Genomic DNA, 8,977 nt, shown 5'->3' with positions numbered 1-8,977 from the left:
AGGTTTTTGAGGTCCGCGAAGGCCGAGATGCTTCAAAAGAACGAGACGGAGATAAGATGTCCGTGTCGAAGATGCAAGCTGAAGAGCCTTATTGCGGACCCGGAATCCGGGCAGGTGCGGGACCACCTGCTCTTGCGTGGTTTCATGGATGGCTATCGGTGGCAAGGTGATGAAGATGACTACGAAGTCGTCCATGGGGGCCGGGCAAGAAATGAGGAAGGGCAGCAAGACAACCACCGCGGCTCGGGCGGGCGAGAAGACGAAGAATCCCCAGGAGATGATCACGACGGTGATGCTGTACACAGTCATCATGTAGAAGATGCAGGACATGATGATGAGGAAGATGCCGGAGTAGACGACGGGCATGATCATGAAGATGATGATGCCGGCGGAGCAGACGACGCTGGACCATGGATGGGCTGGGTGCAGGACCCTCATATTCAAGAGCTGCTTCTCAAGCAGACGGATAACGCAAGAGCTGCCGCCCGAGAGAAAGCCAAGATGGATCAACTTGAGTTAGACGCGGTTACTCCATTGTATGAAGGATGCAGGCCCGAGGATACCCGCCTGAAAGTAACGCTCATGGCTCTGGAGATGAAGGTAAAACACAAAATGACCGACGCATGCTTTGACGAGAACATGTCATTCTGGCACGAACGTCTTCCCAAGGGGAACAAGTAACCGACCAGTTTGGAGGAGGCGAAGAAAATCGTGTGTCCTCTGGATTTACCGCACGTGAAATACCATGTGTGCATGAACAATTGCATCATTTATCTGGACGAGCACGCGGAGTCTACCATATGTCCGGTGTGCGGCGTCACTCGATACAAGAAGAGGAAGAAAGCTCCTCGAAAAGTGGTGTGGTACTTTCCGATCACTCCTCGTCTGCAGCGGTATTTCGCGGACCCTAAGGTAGCAAAGCTCCTGCGTTGGCACGCGGATAGGGAGGAGAAGAAGCGAGAAGATGACGCAAATGATCCGGAGATAGATAAAAAAGACAAGATGCTGAGTCACCCTAAGGATGCGAGCCAGTGGCAAGCGTTGAACTTCGAAGACCTAGAATTTGGGAACGATCCAAGGAACATCGTGCTGGGCGCGAGCACCGATGGAGTCAATCCGTTTGGCAGCCAGAGAAGCACACATAGCACCTGGCCTGTGTTTGTGTGGATGTACAACCTTCCCCCCTGGTTGTGCATGAAGATGAAGTACATTCACATGAGTATGCTAATTGAAGGACCGAAACAACCAGGGAACGACATCAATCTGTATCTGGGGCTGCTGAAAGAGGAGCTTGACACGCTGTGGAAAACGCCAGCCAATACGTGGGACGCCACAGAGAAAGAATATTTCCCTATGAGAGCCGCGCTGCTCACGACGGTGCACGACTATCTCGGTTACGGATATGTCGCGGGGCAGGTGGTCCACGGATTTTCTGGATGCGTCAGGTGCATGGATGACACAACGTATCGCCAGCTAGATAGAGATCCCGGGTCTTCGAAAACCGTGTTCATGGGACATCGAAGGTGGCTTCGCGACGATGACCCGTGGAGAAAACGCAAGGATCTATTCGATGGTGAAACCGAACCCCGAGGACGCCCGCGTACGAGGAGCGGCGAGGAAATAGACGAGCTGTTGAAAAATTGGAAAGACTGCCCACTGCCGGGAAAGAAGCAAAAGGCGCCAGAGCCGGGAAAGAAGCGAAAGGCGCCAGAGCCCCTGCTGAAGGTATGGAAAACGAGGTCTGTTTTCTGGGACTTGCCGTACTGGAAGATCCACCGTGTGCCTCACAGCCTTGATGTCATGCATATCACGAAGAACGTGTGCGAGAGTCTGCTTGGTACCCTGCTCAACATGCCAGAGAGGACCAAAGATGGGCCGAAAGCAAGGGCAGACTTGAAATCAATGGGCATCAGGCAGGAGCTTCACGCTATATATGATGATGATGATGATGATGAGGCGAAGCAGGACACGGAAAGTCGTCGCAAAGGCAAAAAGGCCAAGAAGACCGGAAATGACTACCCTCCCGCGTGCTTCACTCTAAGTCAGGAGGAGATCGAGCAGTTTTTCACCTGCCTTGTAGGAGTAAAACTTCCTTACGGTTACGCGGGGAAGATAAGCAGATACCTAGACCTTGCGAAGCTGAAGTTCAGCGGGATGAAGTCTCACGACTGTCACGTGCTGATGATGCAGATACTTCCAGTTGCAATCCGTGGGATCATGGACGCGCACGTCCGTGAAACGCTATTTGGCCTATGCAACTTTTTCGACGTCATCTCTCGGAAGTCTGTTGGCGTGAGGCAACTTAGAAGGCTACAGGAAGAGATCGTGGTAATACTATGCGAGCTTGAGATGTACTTCCCGCCCGCATTCTTCGACGTTATGGTGCATCTACTGGTCCATATCGTGGACGATATCATCCAACTCGGGCCGACGTTCCTGCAGAGCATGATGCCGTTTGAAAGGATGAATGGTGTCATCAAAGGATACGTTCGCAACATGTCACGTCCAGAGGGAAGCATAGCCAGGGGCTTTCTGACCGAAGAGTGCATCTCCTACTGCACGAATTATCTAGGGATCAAGAACCCCGTTGGTCTGCCCGTCAACAGGCACCTCGGCAGGCTCGCTGGATGGGGTCACCGTGAGGGTCGCCGCGAAATGCATGTCGACTTCGAGGGTCGACTCGCCGACTTTGAAAGAGCAAACCTAGTCGCGCTACAACACATAGACGTGGTCGATCCTTGGGTGGTAGAGCACAAAACCTTTATTAAGAAGACGTACAATGACCGAGGCAAACAGAGGACGGACGGAGATATACTCAAAGAGCACAACTCATGTTTCACACGTTGGTTCAAGCAGAAGCTTCTGTCGTACCCTTTACATGAGGATTCTTCCGCGGAAGAACAACTCATATTCGCCTTGTCACAGGGCGCCGAGCACAACCTGATGACCTATGAGGCGTACGATATCAACGGCTACACATTCTACACCGAGGCCAAGGACATGAAGAGCGATGGTTATCAGAACTCCGGGGTAACGATGGAATCCTACACCGGTAACGACAAGGACAGATACTACGGAAGGATCGAGGAGATCTGGGAGCTGAGCTACGCTGGAGAGAAGGTCCCGATGTTCCGTGTCAGATGGGCCAAGAGCGTCCTAAAAGAAGACCGGTATTTCACCACCATGGTTATACCCGAAGCCAAATTCAAGACCGCAGGCGCAAACGTCACCGCGAAAAATGAGCCATGGGTACTGGCTTCCCAAGTGGACCAATGCTTCTTCATTACCGACCCGTCAAAGCCCAGTCGTGTTGTCGTGAGGAGAGGCAAAAGGAAGATCATCGGAATGGATGGAGTAGCCAATGAGCAAGACTTCGACAAGTACGGCGACCCGAGAATCGAACATGACGACGATGATGAAGTAGCAGCATACACCACAAGAAGAAGCAGGACCACCCTACCTAAAGGACGTCCGTTCCACAGAAGAACTCCATTTGCGAAAAAGAAGGGCAAGAAGATTGTGAACAGATAGCTAGCTAAGATCGATTGTATTTAAATCGTAGCCTTCATTTCTCGATTGTATTTCATGGGCACTTTTTGAACTATCATGAATATTTTTAAATTTCATGGACACTCGATCTCGATCCCCCTCCATCTCGATCGCTATCCCACCTCGCCAGATCCGGCCCCCCTCGCCGCCGAGCACCCCCCGGTCCACCGGCCCCCCGCACCCCGCGCACCCTCCCCCGCTCCACCGACATTACTGTTTGATGATATTTTTTAAAAAATTATTACTGTCTTATAAAAAAATATTACTGTTATGATTTAAACAAGTTTGAACATATTTAAACACAAATAAATATCAAACAGCATTTTAAATGCATAAAAAAATTTGTGGAGCCTGGGAATCGAACCCAGGACCTCCTGGTGTGAGAACTGGCTGTTGACCAGTCGAGCTAGTAGAGGGAACTTGGTGTGGATCAGGTCAGGTGGAAGATAACCTGTTGGCTCGAGCAGAAATCAAAAAAAAAATACTAATGGCGCACCAGGGTGAGGTGCGCCATTAGTATGGATGTACTTATGGCGCACCGAGGGGTGGTGCGCCATTAGTATTGTGCCCTCGCCCTCGATCCCCTTCCCCTCTCCTATCCCCTCTCTCTCCCTCGCCCTCGCCCTCGATCCCCTTCCCCTCTCCTCTCCCGACGCCGCTGCCCCGCCGCCTCGACGCCGCCCCGTCGTCCTCGTCTCCGCCCTGACGCCCCGACGCCGCTGCCCCTTCCCCTCTCCTCTCCCGACGCCGCTGCCCCGACCTCCTCCTCGCCCCTCGACGTCGCCCTCGATCCCCTTCCCCTCTCCTCTCCCGACGCCGCCGCCCCGTCGTCCTCGTCCTCGCCCTCCTCCTCGTCCGCGCCACCGCCGCGCCGCTCCGACCTCCTCCTTGTCCCCTCCGGCCTCCTCCGCCTCCTCAGGTACTGCCCCCACCTCTCCCTCCCCCTCCGGCCTCCTCCTTCCCCTTTGTAAATTTTAGGGTGTAGGGTTTGCAAATTTTAGGGTTAGGGCAGTAAATTTTAGGGAAAATCTAGCACAGTTAGCAAAGTTAGAAATCTTTTAGGAAATTAGGGTAGTAGCAAAAACAGTAGCAATTTAAAAAAACAGTACCAAAAAAATTAGGTATAAAAACAGTAGCAAATAAAAAATATTAGCAAATATAGCTAGGGTAATTTTGTTTAGGTATAAAAAACAGTAGCAATTTTAAAAGAATAGTAGCAATTTTAAAAACAGTAGCAAAAAAATTAGGTATAAAAACAGTAGCAAATAAAAAAAGAGTAGCAAATATAGCTAGGGAAATTTTGTTTAGGTATAAAAACAGTAGCAAATAAAAAAAAGCAGTAGCAAATTAAAAAAACAGTAGCAAAAAATTAGGTATAAAAACAGTAGCAAATATAGCTAGGGCAATTTTGTTTAGGTATAAAAAACAGTAGCTACAATTTGTAAAAAGCATGAGCAACTGAAAAATCATCCACCCTTCCCGCGTGTCCCCAGTAGATTACATGAATTCGCTGATGACTTGTTTGGATTGGTAGCCCCTGAAGAAGTTGTTCCATGTCCCAGCAGTGATAGGACTGTGCATGCAGATTAGGACAGTGTTGAAAAACAAATAGGCACTATTTGGATATCTTGGAAACATATCGTTGGGTACATACATCATTAGTATATAGTGATTTGACTTTCTTGTGGATGATGACACCACAATGGTTATTCATCTATATTGAAACATATAGATGAACCCAGAGGGAACCCTCACTTGCTTAATTTGATGCACTCAACTGTCAGTTACTAGTTTACACAGTAGTTTATGGCGTTAGTGGTTGTTTGTTTGTTGCCATTGGTTGTCCCATGGTAATGCTTTCATGATCTTAGATTCTCTATGTTGTATGAGCATCAGGGTGGAGGCTGGTGCCATTAAAAATTTACTGCCATTAAAAATGTGATTACACAAGGTTTTTGGATTCTTCCCACAAGACCTGCATCCTAAATTTACTGCCATTAAAAATTTACTGGTATACAGCAGCAGTGCTCATTCATTCATTGCCTGCCAAAATGGACAGTTTTACCTTGAGAAAATGCATTCCACTCAAAGACAGCCCATTTTGTACACTTTTTCGTTTGATAGATCTAAGGAGGCAGAAAAGTTCTCTTTTAGTCATCTTTATTGCAGTCAATGTCTCCACCACTCTGATATCCTCAGTATCATGGTGCTTGTAGTGTTTTCAGTGTCTCATGTTGCTTGTAGTGTTTTGTCCAAAATGTTGAATGATACTGCTTGGAGATGCATATATTGTTTCACCTCTTCACATGCCAATGTATTTTCCATGTTGTGATGGAGGCCTTTTTTGCCTTGTCCACCCGAGAGGCCCTTGAGTTTGCCGGAATGTCGATTAACTTCCGTTCCGGCGAATTCGGGTACTCCATATGTCCTATTTTCAGCAAAGGTCATGCTGAAATTTTCCGTGAATTTTAGCATGACTTTGCTAAAAATAGGACATATGGGGTACTTGTGACTAATGCATGGGCCGGGGTATCTTAGTAGTTAATTAAGTAGGATCAAGTGCCCCGGCGTACTTGTGACTAATGCATGGCTTTTAGGGTGCCTCGGTGTCGATAAAAACCGAAATGATGAAAGCTTAGGCTTTTAGGGTGCCTCGGCGTCAAAAAACCCTCAATGATAAAAGCTTAGCTTTTAGGATGCCTCGGTGTCGACAAACCCTAAATGATGAGACCATGATCTTGTTCCTTGACAATAACCAACTTTTTGACCAAACTTTGTTCCTATTTAGAGAGAAACATGGCCAACAACGATGAGGTCGGGGGTTCGGGCGTCAAGGCATTCTGGAAGCTGTCCCAGGAGATGGAGGAACAACCTCACTTGTATGAGGACGCCGCCTTCCCCACCGATCCTGAGACCACTGATGGTACCGCCGAGGATGACCCCACTGATGCCACCACTGATGGTGCCGCCGAGGATGCCACCACTGATGATGGCGGCGCACGCACAGATGGCAGCCAACCGAAGAGGCAACGGAAGGACCGGCGCCCGACCGTGCTCCGCACCCTCAAGGAGGAAGTTACTGAAGTGGACTCCGACGGGAATCCAACGGCGCCCGAACGAATAGTCAAGGGGTACTCGCTTCAGCTCGGGTGCATTCTCCGGAGCACCGTCTCGATCAACACCGAGAACCTGAGGCATCCTGACCGAGGGAATTTGCGCAACCTCCTCTTCACGAAGCTGCACGAACGATACAAGTTCCCCGCTGAATTTGAAAACACAAGCCTCAAAGGGAATAAAGTGAACAATGCTGCCGTCACGAAGATGAGCAAGGCCCTGTCTACTTGGAAAAGCAATGTGAAGAGAATGATCGAGAAAGGTGAGAGTTATGAGAAGATCAAGGAGAAAAATCCTTCGATCACCGAAGATGACTACAACGACTTCAAGATCAATTGCTCGAGCACCGCAAACTCCGAATCAAGTAAGTGGGGGAAAGAAATGCGGGAGCTGAACTTAGGGGAACACACACTCGGTCCCGGCGGTTACAGAGTGGCGGAGCCTATATGGGACAAGGAGGAGGCGGACCGTGCCGAGCAAGGCCTACCGCCCCTCTTCGATAAATACGGTGACAAGTAGACCAGGAACTTTGTCAGGGCCCGGTACAAGAAGGACCCAAAAACAAAGGAGCTTACCACGGATCCGAAGACCAGGGCGCTTGAGCTTGTTCTGGTAAGGAATACACCCCCACGTAATTAGCTCCATATGGTTGCATTCTAATTAATGAAGCCAAATTTCTAAATGGTTCACATTCCTTCCGCAGGCGACTGAAAGCAGTAGCGCGGGGTCGACTAAGAGCAACCCTTGGGACACCACTCTAAATAGGGCGTTGAATGTAATGAAGAACAAGGATAAGCTCAGTAAGCTGACGTCAGCTGGTCGTGTGGCCGACAAAGGCTTGTCGACAAAATGGTCGTCATACTATAACACTGGTGGGCGAAAGGAGAAAAAGACCAGCTCGGAAAGCCAGGCGCGCGAGGTTCAAGAACTCAGGGCACAGGTGGCGCGGATTCCGGAGATTGTCCAAGAGCAAGTGCAACAACAACTCAGAGCGACGATCACCGCCATTGTGCCTACCTTGATCCAGGGGATTAGTGCGTGGATTGCGGGCGGCCAACAGGGGCCGCCCCCGATTCCTAGCTTCACGGCCAGCAACTCGCAGAACGCGATGGCGGGGCCATTGGTGTCTCCGGCGGAGGCGGCATTGGTGTCTCCGACGCCGGCACGGGAGCTTAATGCACCCGGGTGTACGCCGGCCGGCACCTCTGCAGCAAGCGGCCCCTCCGTCAACTGCACGCCCGCCGTTGGTGGTGCCTCGACATTAGCCGAGCTCGACGCCATCATCACGGTAACTAATTAAGCCTCTCTCGGCCGACGACTTCATCTCCTTGCCTTTGACTGGGCATCCCTAACGCCCTACATGTTTTCGCAGGGCGCCGCCGACGTTCCGTGCACTCTCCTGCACTTCGTGAACAACGAGTTGGTCGATGTTGCCAAGGGCAAAATCGTTCAACCGAGCAACCCCTTGTTCCACGGTACCCAGATGCCACCCAACTTATTTAGGGTTCAACTGGTTCGGGTTCTGCCAGGCTGCGACGAGTTGTTACCTCCGATTCGACCCATCGGGGCCGACGATGATGACGTGATGACCCTCAGCGCCTGCCTGAGCTGGCCCCTGCTTTGGCCGAAGAGCCAGATTCGTTTGGGGGCGGGGGACACCACCCCAAAGACAACACCGCTAGTCGTGCCGGCGCCAAGTCGGCCCCATGGCAAGACCGCCGCAACGGTGCCGGACATCCCTATGCCACTGGATCCAAACATGCATATGACACAGGATCAGAACGACGACGACGACGATACATTTGCCAACGTTGATCAGTACTTTGCCGATCATGGGGACGGTGGCGACTTCATGGGGCCTCCTTCTCAAGAACCCAACCCAACAAAAGACGTGTGCGATCTAGCTGGTACCGCGGAGAAGCCAAGTTGCAACAGGCGTCGTCTGCAGTTCAGCTCTCAGGAGACGCCTCCAGCTGACGACTTCACCGAGCCTCAGATAGGCGAGGTGCGAAATATGATCAGCCCCAACACACTCAAGAAGGCGGTCTGTGAGCAGAACTCGGTCCCATTACAGGAGAAGAAGAAGGCACGCAAAAGAAAGACTAACAAGGGTGCGGGCCAGCCGGCACCGAGTACGATCCGTGCTCAGGACGGGCCACCTTCAACTGCGGATATCTCGAGGAGGGTGCATGTGGCGGGTAGGCCGATGCTACCGAGAAATATGCTCGATGCTGCAACCGGTGCTATGCGGAGTCTGCATGACAGTGTTCTTTCTTTGGAGAAGCGGCGTCTCGGAGAGAAGGATGTGGCATAC

The sequence above is a fragment of the Aegilops tauschii genome, chromosome 7 (genome assembly GCF_002575655.3).
Source record: "Aegilops tauschii subsp. strangulata cultivar AL8/78 chromosome 7, Aet v6.0, whole genome shotgun sequence".
NCBI lineage: Eukaryota > Viridiplantae > Streptophyta > Magnoliopsida > Poales > Poaceae > Aegilops > Aegilops tauschii.
This window is presented reverse-complemented; position numbering follows the sequence as displayed.